Raw genomic sequence first — 20,297 nt, forward strand, 5'->3', positions numbered from 1 at the left:
AAGATCATATCCTCACTTACTTGCCTACCTTGGGTTTAAGATGTTTGTGGGAGGCTCTTTTATTTCAGCTATCTTCAAAGTCACATCTTATGAGGCTGTGAAAGAGGGCCTTCTTGGTAATAGCTCCCAGGCTGTCCAAGAGAGACTAGCCTGGCCTCCTCTCTGGTTTTTCTTTTAATGGAAGCAAAACACTTGTATTCTGACAGGCCTTTAGCATTTAAAAGTGGGTTATAATTGAAAAGAGCTGTTTATTGTTACTGATGCACTTTTAATTCTATCTTAAGTTCTTATATTTTAACTGTATTTATCTTGATTTGAATTTTGATATTCTTAGCCACCTTCAGTGTCATTTTCTGGGAATGGTTTGACCCCATACAAACATTGCAAACCTAGATGTGCACTCATCTACACTGTAGAAATAATGCAGTCTAACATCACTTGTTGTAGCTCTATCTTATGGAATCCTGGGATCTGTAGTCTTCTTTAGCCAAAGAGAGCTGGTGCCTTTTTTTGTTTGTTTGTTTTGTGATAGCAAAAAAGAAGGTACTTTAGCTGTACACCAGGGGGCAGACTTTGCAAAACTACAATTTTACTAGTTGAAACTTTTGTTTTTTGTTGTTTTTTTAATTGTAGAAAAAGCTGCTAGTTTATAAAGTGGGGAAAGTTACTAGCAGAGGACTGCTTATTTTTAAAAAGCTCATGCAAAAAACCCAACATCAACAACCCTTGTTCATGTTTTGGGTGCCTCAAGAATCTCTGTTGTCTTTATTATTTGAAATCATGTAAATTAAATCCAGTTGTATCAAATCTTCAACTCTATCATCAACCTGAGCTTCCCAGCGTTAGCTTTCTGGATGCTACTATACAACTACATAATGGACATATAAGCATCACCTTATATGAGAAAGCTGCAGATTGCTGCACACACTTGCATGCTTTCAGCTTTCATCCAGAACACAAAACAAAATCTATTGTTTATAGTAAGGCTATGTGATACAACTGTATCTGTTCAGACCCATCACACATTTACCAATCAAGATTTAAATCAAGCATTTCTCAGGCTACAATACCAAAACAAGGAAATGAAAAACAGATCAAAAGAGCTAGATTAGTGCCAAGGAATAAACTACCATAAGACAAGCGCTGACGAGAAATTGACCAAATTTTGTTTGGTACAGACAGTTCTGAGCTAAAACCACTCATACATCAATAATCTACAGCCCATCCTGGACAAAGACATTTCTCTTTCATAGGTGGTGGGGTTGTAATTGTTCAAAGAAAGCAACCCAAATTTACAAAGTTACAGATGTTGGCACAGAGGTGCAGAAACAGAAATTAGACGTTATAGATGACCTGGATCCCCACGTCTGCCCTAAAAGCCTTATTACGCAGGGTGCACAACTATTGGGGGGTAAAGAGATACATTGGCCTACCAGGAGAAATTGGAGGGCTTCACACATGCCCCATTGCACCCCTGCAAACCAACATAAAACCCCTTTTGTTTTTTGTTTCCAAATGCCCTCCAGGAGGCATTGGTACAACTGTACCAAGTTCTTAGTTATCGTTGTCCCCCTCCCGACCCATCTTAAGCCAAGGGAAGAGAGGTAGGTGTGTGTGTGTGTGTAAGCAACAAGGATGTCACTTTCTGTTAAAAAAAGGTCTCTCTTAGGCCAGGTGTGTGAACAACATGGCATAATTGCCCCCCTCCCCCAGAAGCCTCTAGAAAGTATTTGGGAGTAAAAGTGTTTTCCCCCCAAACTTATTAGAGACCTTGGGAATCACAAAAAGGGCCTTGGGAGCCACATGCTATCCATGGCACACACTTTTCTCATGGCTGACCTAATGATCTCATTCATAAGTTCAGAGGCGCAGACAGCAACCTATCTTCCAATGTGATGTATACCTTCATTTGCCAGCAGTACCCTGCTGTATTTTATATGAGACAATTTTTGTTCATTATTTTCAGCAAAACTACTACAATAGCATTTACCATTTACATTTCTATACCACTTAATAGTGAACTCAGCTGGGCCAAAACTAACAAAATGAACTTCAACAGGGGGAAATGTAAGGCACTGCACTTAGGGGGGAAAAATGAAATTCATAGATTTAGGATAGGGGACACCTCACTTAAGGATACTACATGTGAACGGGATCTAGGAGTCCTGGTAGAGGACAGTGTGTGGTGAGTCAACAGTCTCCTACCAAGAGTGTGATGCGGCAGCTAAAAAAGACATTGCGATTCTAGGCTGCATCAATAGAAGCATAGCGTCAAGGTCAAGGGAAATCATAGTGTCACTATATTCTGCTTTAGTTAGGCATTACCTGTAGTACTGTGGCCAGTCCAGGCCTGGGCACCACAGTTCAAAAAGGATGTTGACAAGTTGGAGTGTGTTAAAAGGAGGGCCACCAAAATGGTGAAGGGTCTGGAAACCATACTCTGTGAGGACAGACTTAGGAAGCTGGGGATGTTTAGCCAGGAGAAGAGATGCTTAAGAGGTGATATGATAGCCCTGTTTAAGTATTTGAAGGGGTGTCATACTGAGGATGGAGCAAGTTTTCGTGTGGGATGGCTCCAAGCAAGGGTCGGCAACCTCCGCCTGTGCCGGATGCGGCCTGTGGAACCTTTTGGCCGGCCTCTGCTCATTCCGCCTGCCCCGCCGCGATTGCGCATTTTGGCCGCTCCGGGCGCTGCCATTTTATTTTGCAAAAGGCAGCAAAGTCTCACGCGACCTTTCACATGGTCGGCGAGACTTTGCCGCCATTTTTGCAAAACAAAATGGCAGCGGCCTAGAGGCGAAGTCTTGCGCGACCACAGAAAGGTTCACAAGACTTCACCGCCATTGGCAGGTGGCTCTAGGAGGCCCGCTGCAGCTGCCGGAGCCCTCGAACAGGGCTCCGGTGGCTGCAGCGGGCCTCTGGGAGGCCCGTTTTGGGGTGGCTGGGGGCCCTCCAAGAGCAGCGGCAGCAGCGGGCCTCTGGGACGGCAAAGGGGCCAGCAAAGAAGGAGGCCTCCAGCGCTGGCGGCCCCTCCGCTTTTTTGCCGCCTCTGACGGGGCCTGGGGCCCGTCAGGGGCCGGCAAAGAGGAGGAGGCCTGGCCCCCAGAGGGTGGAAGCTCCGGCCGGCATGCGGCTCCGCCCCCGAGGGTGGAAGCCCACCCCCCAGCTTCAGCCCCCCAGTTGTCTGAGGGACCAAAACCCGGCCCCCGGCTCAAAAGGTTGCCTCCACCCGCTCGCCAGAAAAAGAACTCAGAACAAGGGATGCAAGCTACAGGAAAAGAAATTCGACCTCAACATTAGGATGAAGTTCCTGACAGTAGAGCTGTTCAACAGGTGGAACACACTCCCTTAGAGTGGGGTGGAAGTCTTCTTATTTGGAAGTTTTTTAAACAGAGGCTGGCGGCCAACTGTGTGGGGTGCTTTGTGGGAGGTTGGTGGGATTTCCGTGCATGCATGGGGTTCACTGGGTGGCCCTTGTGGTTTCTTTGATGATTTAGCACTCTCTAAGTGATTTTCAGTCTGTAAGCCAATTGCCCCCCAAGAAGCTGAGTACTCATTTTACCAACCTATGAAAGACCTTGAACCAACCTTGGAGCCTTGGGATCAAACTCACAACACTGTGGCTGCAGTACCAGTATTTAACCACTGTGCCACCAGGGCTCCTATAATACACACACACAGAGAGGGGGGGCTCCTAATATACCTAATAACCTACATATTTGAGGGGTGGGGGGTCCATAAAACCCAGCTTTGTGAACCATCTAAATGATAATAGTCCTGTGGCGCCTTTTTCCCATCTCATCTGCAGATCTCTCCAGCTTCTTCAGTTACCTTTGGTCTTTTGTTTCTTCCCCAACACCCTCCTTACTTGGTTACTGAGATCGGGTGGATGGGCTTCTTTAGGTAGAGTTATAGTTAAGACTGAATCTTCGTTCGCGAAGCAAAGCCAGAGAGAGTTAAGACACAGACTCATAAAATCTTAGGCTGTACCAGCATTGCAAAAGTAATGCAGTTTGTTATAGCTTTAACTGCCACAGCTCAATGCTATGGAATTCTGAAAATTGTAGTTTAGTGAAATATTTAGCCTCATCTGTCAGAGACCTCTGTTGCCACAACAAACTACAAATCCCAGGGGTCTATGTCAGTAAAAACACTGTCAAACTGCATTATTTATGCAGTGCATATTATTATTATTATTATTATTATTATTATTATACTTTATTTATAAAGCACTGTAGATGTACACCATGCTGTACAAAAAGTCAATAAATCGAAGAATATATAAAGCCTGCCCATGGCGTACCATCTAAAGGATAATAACAAATAGATAAAACAATAGATAATTTTATAAGATACAATTGAATAAAAAGGAAGCAAATTAAAAACATCAAATATAAACTATCGAATCAAATATCAAAAACAACCAGATAACAATCACAGACTCCCTGGGAACACTTCCCTAAATAATATGATCTTTAACTCAGTTTTAAAACTGGTTAGGGAAGTGTTAAGCCGTGCTTGTGGGGGAAGGAGGTTCCAGGAGTGAGGGGCAGCCTTAGAGCTGGTAAGGACCAGCAGGACCTCTAGTCCAATGCCTTGCCATGCAGAAAGACACAACTAAAGCAGTCCAGAAAGATGCCAACCTAACCTCTGTTTAAAGACCTCCAAAGATGCCAACCTAAGCTCTGTTTAAAGACCTCCACAACAAGCTGGGTATGTATTTTAGTGACCTACGGAAGGATGCCAAGCTGAGTCAACCCTGAGCCCCTGGCTGGTATTGAACTGACAACCTTGTGGTTTGTGAGTGAGTGGCTGCAGTACAGGCATTTAACCTTCCATAACTATGTTCTAGTCATGATAATCAACAACATTGAGGGCTCATTCCCACTTACATTTAAACCAGTTTGTGATCTGCCTTTGCTCCGTGTCATTGAATCGGTTCCAAAAGGTCTGTAGTTCCCACTATGAAAACAGATATTTTCATTACTCCCTTGTAATCACTTTTTTTTTTTTTTGGCATAGCTGTCTTTCCCACTAGTTTGTGACACTTCAAAATGAATGTCAATCATCTACGCATCATTGATGATGGAAGGGAGAAGGAGGAAGGGAGGGCTGGGAGAACCAGGCACCCCACCCTACAAATAATAATAATCATAATAAAACTTTATTTATATACCGCTTTTCCAGCAAGATCAAAGCAGTTTACAGATTCAGTTAAGACAAACATATCATAGCACAATAGAATTCCAACTACAGATACAAATCCGATAAAAATTTTTAAAAACAATATATAAAAACAGTCATAGAGTCTATCAGTCATAAGTAAACATCTTGAGGTAAAACTTCTATTAGGGAATAGTTTTCTTTATAAAGAGTCAGGAGGGTATGCTAGCCGGAAGAGATAAGTTTTCAGCGCCTTCTTAAAGACATCCAGAGTAGAGCTAAGGCGAATCTCTTCCGGGAGTTTATTCCAATACATAGGAGCTGTTGTTGTAAATGATCTTTGGTGAGTTGCTACCAGTCTCACCTTGGGATACTCAAGTAAGAGCTTCCCTGTTGTTCTGAGAGTGCATTGTGGATTGTGTGGGGAGAGGCGCTCCCTCAAGTAACTCGGGCCCAAGACATGTAGGGCTTTATAGGTAATAACCAACACTTTGTATTGAGCCCGGAAGCTAACTGGCAGCCAGTGAAGAGATCTTAAAACTGGTGTTATGTGGTCCGACCTTGAAATTCCAGCGACCAATCTGGCTGCAGCATTTTGAACTAGCTGAAGCTTCCGAACCTGGTACAAAGGTAGCCCCATGTAGAGCACATTACAAAAATCTAAGTAAGAGGTTACCAGTGCATGTACTACTGTTTCAAGGTTCTTTCGGTCCAAACAGGGACGCAGTTGGCGTATCAGCCAAAGCTGGTACCAAGCACTCCTGGCCATCGCATCCACTTGTGATGATAACTGGGATGAGTCCAGGAGTACTCCCAAACTGTGAACTCTGTCCTTTATGGGAAGTGTGACTCCGTCCAGGACTGGATGACAAATTTCCTTGTCTGGGCTTGGGATACCTATCACAAATACCTCTGTTTTCTCTGGATTCAACTTGAGTTTGTTTTCCCTCATCCATCCCATTACTGACTCCAGACAGGCATCCAGAGGAGAGGTGCCATCCTTAGTCACTGTATCAGTCAGAGACATGGAGAGATAGATCTGGGTGTCATCAACGTACTGATAACACCGTGCTCCATGTTTCCAGATGATCTGTCCCAGCGGCTTCATGTAAATATTAAACAGCATGGGGGACAGAATGGCGCCCTGGGGGACGCCAGATGTCAGCTCTCTTTTTCAAGAGCAACTGTTCCTCAGCCCCACGATCTGGAATCTTCCTGAGAGATAGGAACGGAGCCACTGGAGTGCAGTGCCCCCGATACCCAACTCTCTCAGGCATACCAGAAGGATACCATGGTCTATGGTATCGAAGGCCGCTGAGATGTCCAAAAGTACCAACAAGGTCACACTTCCCCTGTCGATACCTAGACGAAGATCATTGACTAAGGCGACCATGGCAGTCTCCACTCCGTATCCCGCCCTGAAGCCAGTTTGAAATGGGTCCAGATAATCGGCTTCATCCAAGACAGCTTGGAGTTGAAAGGCGACTGCCCTCTCAATCACCTTTCCCAAAAAAGGTAGTAAGGAGACTGGTCTATAATTACTGATTTGCAGGGGATCTTCAAAAGTGGTTTCACTATAGCCTGTTTTAAGGCAGGTGGAAATATTCCCTCCCAAAGAGATGTATTAATTATAAGATGTAGTGAAGTTTTTATTACATCTCCTCCCTGAACGGTCAACCAGGATGGGCAAGGGTCGAGAGGGCAGGTTGTCTTTTTTACACAGCCAAGGAGCTTGTCCACGCCATCGGTATTTACAAACTCAAAGTGATCCAGTTTAATCTTGTTTCCAGAAGCACTAGATACCTCTTCTAATGATTCTGTCTGAAAACCAGCGTCGAGATCAGCCCTTATCTGAGAGATTTTATCAGCAAAAAAGTCATTAAAAGTGTCACAGCAGGCTGTAGTTGGTTCTAATAAAGGGTTCAGGGTGGCCGGAGGTTGAGTTAATTCCCTAACCACCCTGAACAGCTCTGCTGGACAAGACTCTGCCGATGCAATCCATGCAGCACAGAATGAATTCTTTGCTGCATCGATTGCCACTCCGTAGGAACGTAACATGTTCTCATGGAGTGCCTTGTCAGATATGCGCTGATGTTTCCACCAGTAGCGCTAGTCGTTGCGCAGCCCGCTTCATCTATAGTATTAAAATCATATAATTTCAACCTTCTGTCCAGGGCTGCATGCCCTGAAAGAAGGACCACCCCCAAATCAAAACCCCAGGGCGCTGCTAGAAATGTCAATGCATGCCTCTTGGTCATGCTAAAAAAGGAGGAGCTTCCAGAGGGATATATATATATATATAGGGAGGGTGTCCCCAAATCAAAAAAACCCAAATCACTCCTAGGAATGTTGATGCAGAGTGTCTCTAAGTTATGCTCAGAATGTAGGACATTCAGGGAAGGACTTAACACATGGGGGGACAGGTGGTGCCCTCCCAGCCTCACAGGACTTGGAGGACATGGGGGGGGGGCTTGAGGTGGTGCCCCCATAGAGGACTTTCCCCTGGGATGCATGGATCCATGGGTGTCATGGAAGACTCTCCCATCGCCATCCTCTGAGACTGAGAGTGTATGACTAGCCCAAGTTTATGCCTAATAAAGGTTGATTGACTGACTGACTGACTAGCCCAAGGTCACTCACTAGTTTATATGGCTGATCTGGGATTCCAAAATTCAAATCACTGCACCACATTGCCTTGGAAGGATCACTCCCTCATTTTCAACCCAGCAGCCCAGGCTCTTCTTGAAAATAAAGGGTGGGAAGCTGAGGAGGAGGAGGAGAAGAAGAAGAATCGCTCCCTCTTTTTCACCTCAGGAGCCTGGGCTCTACTCGAAAGTAAAGACTGGGAAGCCGGGAAGAGGGGGATTGCTCCCTCTGCCAAACCCCTCTGCCATAGTCCCTCCCCTCCAGAATGATGTGATTCAGATCCTTCGTTCCCACTTGTTGAACATGCTTTGAAATCGATTCTTTTCAAAAGAACCGGCAAAGAACTAGTGTCAGGAAAGAGTGGGGTTTTTTACATTTGCCTTGCATCATCACGACTGAAGCTGATCTCAGTAGGATGAAAACCGATTTCAAGTGGAAACAAGGCACATATAACCTGATCAGCAATTTGCTTTAAATTGTAGTGGGAATGAGCCCTGAGGAAGATTGAAGAAGAACACTGAAGACACATCAATAACCTATTGGCTCTGCTTTGATTTTTTGTCTGCTACCAAACAAAGGTGATAAAAAAAAGTAGACTACAGAATGCAGTCTGGTCCTAACTTGAATTATGAACTGTGGGCTTCACACAATATTAATTCAAGCAGTTTAGGCCCCCCTATTTCAAACTGAAAATACAAGAAACAGGGCAATAACCCACTTTGACAGCAATCCCAAATATTTGCTGAGTAAGGCTTTGCTAGGTTTTACTAGCTTCCCAAAGAAGTCATAATTTAAAGCAATGGATGATCAAAGAATGTGTGGTAGAACAGAGGAGAAAACAACGTTCCACTTTACAAAAGCTAGAACTTAGATCCTCGAGTCAATTTTCTTTAACACCTAACTATTCCACCCAAGGCTTCAATGAGGAATAATAGCTTTTCTTAATAACAAACTAGTGGTGAGTGCCAATAGAAAGTTATCCAAAATGGAGTTGCAAAGAGAGAAATTAGCATGTACAGAGAAACCTTTTGCAAAGACAACATAAAACTATGTGCAACCTGAGGAAAGAGGACCTGCCTCTTTTTCATCCCTACTCTACCTCTGATTTTTGCCTGTTTGGGATCTCCTATTCCATTAGTCACAGCAGTACAGGCCACCTAATGGGCCTTTCCTCAGAAGATGGAACCTTGTAGTGAAGTGGCCACAGACAATAACTACCTATACAGATTTTACTTTATCCTTAATGATGGCAAATGCTATTAAAAGTTATTTCAGACTTTAAAACAAATTTAACAATCCTCTGGTTCATACACCAGATACGTCATCTGAAAAATCCCTCTCCAGACCTCCAGATGGTTCTACTAAGACAAAAAGTAAAAACATTCTTTGATCAGTGGCTTTTCAGAGAGAAGAGCTTCTCCCCTGAGCACAAGAAATACATACTTATCACCTTCCTCTGGGAAGAATCTCTTGCAGTCTACGAAAACCAGTCTCAGAGTGTTTTCTGTTGCCACTCCAAAAGTCCGGAAGATATCTGCGATATAACATCTTTGGAGCCTTTAAGAAGGCAATAAAAACAGATCTCTTCCGGCAGGCATTCCCAAATTGACCTCCTCAGAAGGTTCACTCTCCAGTTGGGAATTACTGTTTTTAATGCTATATTAAGGTGGGAGGGAGATAGGGAATTAGATTTTATATGTTTTGTTATGTTTTTACTTGTGGTTTGTTGTGTTCTATTTTTATTGTTCTAATGTTTGTTGTTACCCGCCTCGATCCAATACAGGGAGGGGCGGGATACAAATTATTATTATTATTATTATTATTATTATTATTATTATTATTATTACTTCAGGTCACTTTGGAGGTATGCTGTTTAAATACATGCACATCTTAAGAGGCCAGAAGCTGTGCCAAAGCTGTGCTTCACTCCTTAGGACTAGAGCGTGGCTTTGGTGCAGCTTCTGGCCTCTTCGGACACATGTATCATTTAAATAGCATACCTCCAAAGTGACCCAAAGCAGCTTTATTTTGGCCTGTTTGTTCAAGCCCATAGTTAGGTTTTGGAAACAAATGCTATGTGCACAATGCATGGGGATGTATTAAACAACAAGTATTTAGGAAAGCACTTAAAACCGAGCTTTTTCGCCAAGTATTTCCTGATATGATATGATATACCAACTGAGACACTGTGCTATTTACTGATTGTATTGTTAATAGTTAATAGTTAATTGATAATTACATGTTGGATATTTTAATGTTAGAGAATTTTAGTGCATATACTGTGTTTTTACTTAGTCTGTAACTCCGCTGAGATCCAACCGGCAGAGGCGGGGAAACATAAATAAAATTTTATTATTATTATTATTATTTATTATATCAACAAATCATAAGTCTGATGTTGTTCTTTTATTTCGCAGAACTTTAGTGACACACTCAGTATAGCAATTTGAGTGTTGGACTATGAGTCTGGAGACCTGGGTTAAAAAAAGGGGGGGCACTTTTTCATATGGAAAAGAAAAAAGTGTGTGTAACAGTGGAGAGACAAACCCATCCTGCTTGTCTTTGTTATATTCCTTTATTTTAAGCAAATTTAATATTACTCTTTTCTGACTACAAAAGTGGTAGAATTCAAAGATATAGCCATGTTAGTCTGTAGAATCAGTATTCAGAGAGAACTTGTAGCATCTTTGAGACTAAGTGAAATAAAGAAGTTGGCAGCATGAGCTTTCGTAGACTATATGCATCTCAGGAAGTACATTGGAGTCTACTAAAGCTCATGCTGCCAACTTCTTTATTTCAGTTAGTCTCAAAGGTGTTACAAGATCTCTCTACATTCTGACAATTCATCACCTTTGATCCTGAGGCTATGGTGTTTCATGCCCTAGTACCAGCAGAACCAGCTTAGCTGTCCTGCTTGTCAGAGAGTTGTCCAGTCTTACTGCTTGGCTGCAAACGGAATTAGTAATGAATAGGCATCTGCATATGATCCACCATTTCGCTACAGTATATTCAATTGATTGAGTTCCTGATTTCAGTCCCAACAAAAGTGGCCAAAGAAAATTTAGACATTTCTATTAAAAGCAAACTAAAAATCATTTTCACTCTGTGGAGGTGATCCAAAGTTTAACATATCAGAAGATAACATTTGAAAATATTTTATCTCTTCTAGATGAAGTAACCAAATATTTAAGCTAGAGTGCCACAGTCATTGACATAAGAAGTTCCTTGCCAAAAATGCTAAGTTTTATTTATTAACTGTTAGATCTAATAGAACTGTGAAGCACACTTACAAAGCCTGAAAAATGTCAGAGTTAGGCAGGACTCCAGTAAGGACACACTCAGTACAAAATGTGATACTCTTGGCAATGCAAAAGGTTCTCACTTCTCATACAGAATGGATGGTGGTTCCATTCTCACAATACAAATCTTGGTCTTTATGTTTAATCAGCCAAATGAAGCTTGCTTTTTTTGAACCAGATTTTCCAAAGTTCATTGACAACACAGACGTGGATCCAAAGAACCATGAGCATTAGGAGAAAAATGCTCTGTGAACATCTTACAAACATCAGTAATAAAATTGCCCTGGAGCTCATGCTTAAAATTTAAAGATGTCACAAGTCAAAAGGAAAATGCCTGGAAGAGAACAACAAGAAGAAAACAAACTTGGATTCTTAATGATAGGTGATCACAGCAAATATCTAATTCAGTAGTAAGGCTCTTTGAAGTTTTAATCACATAGTATTTTTCCATATTATGACTAATGGATGAGGTACTCTACAGAAGAATCAAATTAGACTGGCCTAACCCATAAGTCATGTTCTGGTAATATAAATATTGGGTCTGACGTTTATAATGCCACTGTAATTGATGCCACTGAAAGTGATTTTTTAAATTGTTGTGGAAGTTGGAATTCTGTTCTGACCATGCAATGACTAAAATCCCCTGCGAAACTCATCTTGTAAGTAGTGTGGTTGCCCTGACATGGCCATTTCCATGCAGTGCAGGGGGATGAGTGGGGACACATCCAGCTATTTTCCTCAATACCTCCTTGCAAATGACATCCTTGCAATGTGTCCAGTTGCAGGAAAATCGCTGGAAGCATCCCTGATGATTCCACCACTCTTTGACAATAAGAAAATGTCTGTGGGTGCAGAATGTACCACTTACAAGATATGCTATTTACTCCCTTTGCAAATCTGACTTACTATCCTACTTGTCTAAAAAATACTTTGATTTGAGTTGTATAGGGTCACACACCATCAATTTTACTAAATAGATAAAAATATATCTATTCTCTGGAGGGGGGTGGGGGGGGAGCAGATCTAGAAAACATTCCCTGATGTTCAGACGCATGATTGTAAATATGATTGCACAAAATATTAAGTGAATAAACCTATACTGATATACTCCACAATGCCTAAATTCCCTACAGGCAACAGATCCTGTTTGATCTTGGAAGCTAAGTAAGGTTAGGTCTGATTAGTACTTGGAGTGAACACTGCCAACGAAGACCAGGTCTATAGGCTGTATTTCAGAGAAAGGAACTAGCAAAACCACCTCTGAGTATTCCTTAGGAAAACTGTGAAATTCATGGGGTTGCCAAAAGTTGAGAGGCGACTTGGAAGTTCACACAAGTACACAATATATACGCCATATTTATATACAGTGGACCCTTGTTATACACTGCGGTTTGGTTTCAAGATTCCCCATGGATAACAAAATCCATGGATGCTCAAGTCCCATTAAATATAATGACATAGCAAAATGGTGTCCCTTATAAAAAATGGAAAATCAAGGTTTGATATTTGAAATTTATACTTTTTTTGAACATTTTCAAACCATGGATGCTTGAATCCATGCATACAAAATCCGTGTATAAGAAGGGCTGACTGTACTCATTAAGACATTGCACTCAACCCTGAAGTGTCCATCAAATGCCTATTTTTATGCCTCTCAAAGCTTTATCTGGAGGAGTTTAAAAGGAAGGAAATGGAAACCAATTCACCTGTTTTCTACAAGTTTATTAAATAAACTTGATATAACCCTCTAAATTAAAAGACTTCATGTTCCTGGCTATACAGAATTGAAGCTAACTCTAATATATTTGAATGTAATTTTATATTATTGCAAATCTGCTGTAAACTCTATGTTATCTACTTGTGTGTGCTTAGGACAATGCATATGACTGCAGTCTTTGTTTTCTTTAACAGGTTTGCCTTCACTCATTCAGCTATCTGGATACAAAATGTGCATTTTATTTGCTAATGTCATGTCTGTGGATTTTATAATCTACTTATCCAAATAAATCTTTAGCTATTTTCCTTTAAATACTCTGTGGCATAACAGATCATAGGAACAAATATATCCACTTTTAGCAAATAGCCACTGTTCTTAATAATCAAGGTGCTGGATTCCACAAGCTTTGTTGTTCAAAGTGGTTTAAACATTCTTTCCCATCATTTTGCACTTTCTGTACCTGAAACTCAAAATAAATAAACTCAAAAGATAGATATTTCATTCCTCAGTATCAAGGAATATCAAGGAACTGCCTGAACAACTGAATATTCCAATGAACTTGGTATATATTGCCAATATCAAATATACTTGTGTGATTACTTCCTCCCAAAATGTGGCTACTCTATGGGACAACTTTTAAACATATGTATTAAGGAAGCATTTGCAGAATAACATCTCCAACAAGTTGCTGATTTAAAAAGCCCTCTCTTGAATATTAGGGGAACTGCAGATGCGCTTAAAGCTGCAGTTCTCAAGAATATAAATGATTCCATTCCACTTTCCAGCGATTTATCCAAAATATATTCGCCCTCCTTTTTCCTAGAGTCTTGAGCATGGTAATTTAGTAATTTAGCCTATCTGTAATACCTTGGACTCACTGAGGGTAGATGCAACAGTTAACAATGACAAAGGAAAAAAACACATTCATTTAATCTCATAAGGGTTTGGTTGAATTTGTGCCCCTTTCTTCCAGACACACTGTTCCTCCTTCTAATAGCAATCATCCATGTACGGTTACTTAGCTTCATTCTGCAGGCACATTTCCAAAACCTAAACACCACTGGCATTTCTTCTCAAGATAGAAATGTTACTGTGTTCACTGGCATTCATGCCAAAAAAACCTCCTAAAGTTACAGCACCATGGGATGCTAATCCAATTGGGCATGGACATAGTAAATAATCAAGGCAAACAAAGTATAAATATTTTTAAAATAAACTTAAGACAATCAAAACGCAAGGAAAATCATTATAACATTTAGGCGTTTTACAGGGAACGTCGTTACTTCCTTATTAATACCACATCATGCAGCCCAATCCCTAGCAGGTTTACTCAAAATGAAGCTCTAGTACTGAAGGTGTTGCCCCTATGGAATCCTTGATTATTCAAGAAAAGTCAACATTTGGTGGCGTATCTTACAATAATAATAATAATAATAATAATAATAATAATAATAATAATAATAGTTTTATTTATATTGCCCCACCTCTCCCTTCGGATCGAGGCGGGTTTACAACCTGATAAAACCATAAATACAATCATAAAATGCAATACCGTAAAATACAATACTTAAAATACAATCACAATCCAGGAACAGTAAAAATTCAAAACATGCTACAGTGGTCAATTACAGGGAATCAATCTGACAGATAACATGGTGTCTTAATCAGGATCAGGAGGGTATGCCCATATATTTATTATTCCCATATATTTGCCAATCTTACATAGAGAGTTGATGAACAGGTTATTGTAGCCCATTAGTGCACAGAATCATAGAATCATAGAATCATAGCGTTGGAAGAGACCACAGGGGCCATCCAGTCCAACCCCCTGCCATGTAGGAAATCCAGATCAAAGCATCCCCAGCAGATGGCCATCTAGCCTCTGCTTAAAGACCTCCAAGGAAGGAGACTCCACTACACTCTGAGGAAAGAGTGTGTTCCACTGTCGAACAGCCCTTACTGTCAGGAAGTTCTGCCTAATGTTGAGGTGGAATCTCTTTTCCTGTAGCTTGCATCCATTGTTCTGGGTCCTGTTCTCTGGAGCAGCAGAAAACAAGTTTGCTCCCTCCTCAATATGACATCCTTTCAAATATTTAAACAGGGCTATCATATCACCTCTTAACCTTCTCTTCTCCAGGCTAAACATCCCCAGCACCCTGAGTCGTTCCTCATAGGGCAAGGTTTCCAGACCTTTCACCATTTTAGTCGCCCTCCTCTGGACACGCTCGTGTTTCTCAATGTCCTTTTTGAACTGTGGTGCCCAGAACTGGACACAATATTCCAGGTGGGGCCTGACCAGAGCAGAATACAGTGGCACTATTACTTCTAATGGGACTTTCAGAAAGGACATGATTATGGACATCATTCCTGGGTAGAAGGGTGCACTGATGGTTATGAAAACCTTTGGGGCTTGTACAGAAGGGTAGAATTAAATATAGGGGGCAGGATACACACCCATTCACACATACACAAATATACACTGAAACAGATAAACAACCTCCCCCACAACCTTAATCAGTGATTGGGATTACAGGGATAATAGTGGTGGTTAGATTAAATCAGAGCTTGAAAAAAAAACTTCTTGGACAACTCCCAGGATTCTCAGTCATCATGGCCACTAGCCATGGTAACTGGCAGATTGTGGGAGCTATGTTCAAAAAAGTGACCTTTACAGTCTCTATGTAAAAGTTTCCCTCTTCAAGCTATTATGGTCAAGAAAATTACTGTTTCCACTAGACTATTACATTATTTTAACCTGAGTATTGATATGTCTGAACTCAACCACTTCTGAGTACATAGGCATAGATTTTTATTGTTAGGAGCTCACTCAGGGCTCAGTCAAATTTCAAGTCAAAAGCACACCTCTCCCCACAATTTTTGAAAATAGCTAAAAAGACATAATGAAACTTAATAGAAAAAACGATGAATGCTTGTCAGGCAGCAAGAAAAGAGAAAGACCACACTACAGATGAAACAATTCAACCAAGGAAGCTTTAGGCCTGGGTCTGCAAGACCTGAGCATTGCCATTGACAACCAGGGCTCTTGGAAGTCTCTCATTCATAGGGTAAACATAATTCGAAGTTAACTTGACAGCAAACAACAACAAGAAGGGCAATCTTGTTATCCAGTCCTGATGGATAAGTCAAGGCTCATGACTACTGCATAGCAACCTCTGTGAAATTTCTGCCACATGGGGCAACAGGCTACCCTGCCATCAAGAGTAATTATTGTCCTCAAATCTTCTTTACAGTAGAGAGCTCTTCTTTACATTAGTAGTCTGGATAGGACTGTTGCATGTCCTACTTTACAGTGGAAAGCCCTATGTCAGAAGGCATCCTAGGAGGAGCTGCCCAGTCCCAAGTTCTGTTTAAAGGTAAAAGTGCCAAAATAAAAGACAGGATCCCTAAAGTTGCCATCAATAGTGAGTGGCCCTGGCCACAGCACTGTCAACTATGTTGAGAAGGCTGCATTTCTTTTAAAACTGGGATGGGAATTGGGTGGCCCTCCAGATGTTGCTGAACTGCAGCTCCCAACATTCCTTAAGCTGTCTAGGGCTCCTTGGAGTAGTTACAGTCCAACATCATCTGGGAGGCTGCATGATTCACACTACTGTTTAAATTATGGTTAATTTTAAAAATTCATACACAAACATGTACATACAGTGGGTCTTGGAATCTGCTGGGGTTTGATTCCAGGCCATCCTCCCCCCATGGGTAACAAACTCCATGAATGCTCAAATCCCATTAAATACAATGGCACAGTAAAACAGTGTCCATAGTAAAAAGGTTTGCTTTTTGGAATATATATATATATGTAGGTATTTTCATGTCATGGATGGTTGAATCTGTGGATAAAGAATCCCTGGATATGAGGGGCCAACTGTATGTAGCAGTGTGAGTACGCACACACAAACATCTATATCATAATGCTGAGTGTTTTTTGTTCCTCTTTGGGCAATCCATAAGTGAACTTCTGAGTTCTGGAGTTGTTGTTCTGTACTTTCAAGTAATTCCTGAATTACTGTGAACTACCATGGTGTTTTCTTGGCAGAAATTGTTCGGGGGGAGGTTTGCCCTTGCCTTCCTCTGAGGTTGAGTGTGTGATTTGCCCAAGGTCACCCAGTATGTTTCTATGGCCAAGTGGAATTCAAACCTTGGTCTCCCAGTGTCCTAGTGCAACTAAACCACTACAACACACTGGCTTTCAGTGCAAAAGTCTTGAATTCTGCAGAATCAGAATCTGTGAAACACGTTCCTTGCTTTAACACTTTAGCCTTCTTTCAATAATGACCTCACAGATTTTTTTAAAAAAAAATCACTGTGATTTTCCCATCTTTCCTTTTGCTCCCATTTCTTTCTCCAGATGCCCCAGTTTAAGGTTTTGACCATCCCAGCCTCAACCATCTGCCTCCCTTTTCCCTCTTAACAGCTTACTCCAAAAATCCCCCCTCTCCTCTGTCTGATGTTTCCTTGTACCAAAAACCCTAAGCTTCCCACAGCAGTGTGGTATTTGGATCTAATCCCCTCTGGATCTGAAGCACATATACTGTATTACTTGCAAGATTTAACTAAAAGATGATTAATTTGGTCCTGTGCTTTGGACATATCAGATAAAGAAAAATCTAATTTTCTTTATCTCATGTGGCTGTCAACGGATCAAAGAAATCATTAATATGATGAATATTTTATCTCCCAAAGAGAAAAAAGAAAGATACTTTAAAAATAAAAAATAAACCCATCATTTATTATTAAGTTCCTTTTAAACTGAAGCCTGCCAGGACTTAGTGATGAAGTTTTCTATTTTTCATATTCACAATACCATCTTCAAGCTACTTTTAACTGATCATTAGTTACAAGATCTACCTACTGGATTCAAATATGTTGGAAATCCTGAACTGTATGCAGGGAATCGTCTAACTAAAAGATTGTATGTACAGCGCTGTGTAAATTTACAGTGCTTCATAAATAAAGGTTAATAATATTAATAATAATAATATGTTGCATATTAAATTTCATACAAATATATAAGCCACCCTTCCTCCACCTCACCCCCCCCACCCCGCTAGTGTTCAAACTGTGGGGTCTGTGAGCTCAAAGAAAAGCATAACAGCTGGCTATCGATTGGCATGATATTGGTGCCCCCGGGGTGAAGGAAAGATCCAAAAAAGCAAGATCTTGTCACTGCTATTGTCTCACCACATGGTGTGGAATTAATGCAAGCCATTCTCCTGAAAAAGAAAAAGTACAGAAGTAGAGACTCATTAAATCTAACAGACTGCACACTTTGTTACGTACAGCCACTACAATGCACACTGAAGATGCTAATGCAATGGCTTACAGACATATCTAATCTTTACATGCGGTTATAAACATGTATGTATCAGGTTCACTCTGTGTGTATTTCTGTCTGTCTATCTGTCCATCTCTCCATTTGGAAGCACCCTTTCAGCTACTGTGAGGCAGAATGCAAAGGCCTTGCAAGCCTCATTTGCATGTCAATGCCCCACATGCTTTCTGCTAAGCCACAATTTTGCAACAGCTGAATCATATTAATCAGACAAGCTTGTCCCTTTCTAGTTTTCAGTAATAAGAGACAGGTGGCTCCTCACAATGTGCTGAAGTTCTTTGAAAGGTCCCTTGCTCAGCAAACTGCTGGAGTGAGTGGTAATAATGTGGACAATTAACATTCATGCTTCAGGGCATACTGGGAGGGGAGGCACAAAGGGCTGGAAGGAATTTAACGACTTGTACTGATTAATAATTGGGCATTTGTCGCTCAAATACATGTCTGAAGACAAGCTGAAAACTTTTCAGCTAAGTGATTTCAAATGAAAATGCCTGCCTATTCGATTTGTATTCCTTAAGTGCCATAGTCCAAGGAGTAGGTTTCAGTGGGGATCTCTTGCATCCATCTCCTGCTTTGCTATCATTCAATTACTATGACTGGATGACATGATAAACCAAGGAACCACAGGAACCCTAGTTTATCACTTATGAGCAGTGTGCAGCCATAAGAACACTGGACTGAAGCCAGGGATATTATCAGGGAGGAATGCAGAAAGACATTATCTGCAACCTAAATGATACAGCATATCAGCCAATACTTTTTTTAAAATATTAGTTCAAATTTATATTTGCTCAGACATAAGAACTCCATTTGGTTCAGTAACAGTTAAGGGAAGAACTAAGCAAGCAGGTAAGTTGAAACACAGCAAAGTCAAAATGAACCCCACAATCTATTTAACTGGTTTTCTTGTGGCATTTGGTATTCAATTAGAAATCCTAGAATTCCTGTTACCTTTTGTAAGACACATTTCTTGTTGAAAATCTAACAATGCTCAATGCATAAAGGGCTAAGAAGGTCTTAAGGAGAGCAGCAGTGATAGGGCAAAATATCTTCCAGTGACCTTTCTACCTCTTCTAGTATTCTCCTTTCTCTTATTTCTTCCAAGAGTGAAACTAGCTTAGGGGCCATTCAGACTACTTTTTACCCCAGATCAGAACCTGGATTAACCACAGGAAGTTCATATTTGCCCTGAATCTCTCACAAGTGAATCTGAGGCTTTCACACCAGTTGAGGGGCAAATGCCCCTTAGTGCGGGTCATTTGGAAGCGGAGTAAAAGCTGTATCTTTTGAAAAAAACTGAGTCCGGCGAATATGAACTTGTCCCCGATCATGATCGGGTCAAATTCAGGAGAGGGATTTAGGTCAGAGGGAGGGTAGAGGGTGGAACATGCTTCCCCTTCATCAGGGCGAAGGAGGAGGAGGAAGAGGATGAAGCTGAGGGAAAGAAGGGTGCCATGGAGGGCAGCATCGGGTGACGGAGGAGGAGAAAGAAGGAAGGAGCTGAAGGATGGGTGCCAAAGGGGTGACAGATGGAGCCGGGGGTGCCAAGGGCAGAATCGGGGTAACGGGGGAGCAGGAGGTGAAGGAAAAAGGAGCCAAAGAAAGGGTCAAGTCAGGATAGGTCAGAGGGAGGACAGAGAATGGAGCAAGCCTCCACTCTTGCAGGCAGCTCTCTCTCTCTCTCTCTCTCTTTATTTTTGACAGACTATGTGCATGCTTTTTTCTACAGGTAGAAACATATATAGATAGAATGTGTGTCTGCTTGTGCTACTTTCCCTTTCATTTCCTTGCTACCAGCATGGCACTTTGCAATAGGCTTTTCTTCTAAATTATTTTTATGCGCGAATGCTACAATGTGAATGTTACAAATGTTTCTCTTTCAATTTGGCAAATTGATACTGAATGCTTTTGCTACTGTATGTGTCTGTAAGGAATTCTGGGGTGGCTGAGGGAAAGCAAAGGATGCAGAGATGCCATTTGGGGTGAAGAATTAATTGTTGTTGTTGTTGTTGTTGTATGTGTATGAGGCATTCTGGGGTGGCAAGGAGGAAAGATGCAGAAATGGCATTAGATTGCATTTGGAGGTTGAAAATGGAGGCAGGGGAAGATTCATAATGTATAGTGA

General features: G+C 41.4%; 1 protein-coding gene across 1 annotated transcript in view; it reads right to left on the minus strand.

The window, feature by feature from the left end:
• FRMD4B (FERM domain containing 4B) overlaps positions 1–20,297 on the minus strand; it is a 291,444-nt gene that overhangs the window by 208,275 nt on the left and 62,872 nt on the right. The window lies entirely within an intron of this gene.

The sequence above is a fragment of the Sceloporus undulatus genome, chromosome 2 (genome assembly GCF_019175285.1).
Source record: "Sceloporus undulatus isolate JIND9_A2432 ecotype Alabama chromosome 2, SceUnd_v1.1, whole genome shotgun sequence".
NCBI lineage: Eukaryota > Metazoa > Chordata > Lepidosauria > Squamata > Phrynosomatidae > Sceloporus > Sceloporus undulatus.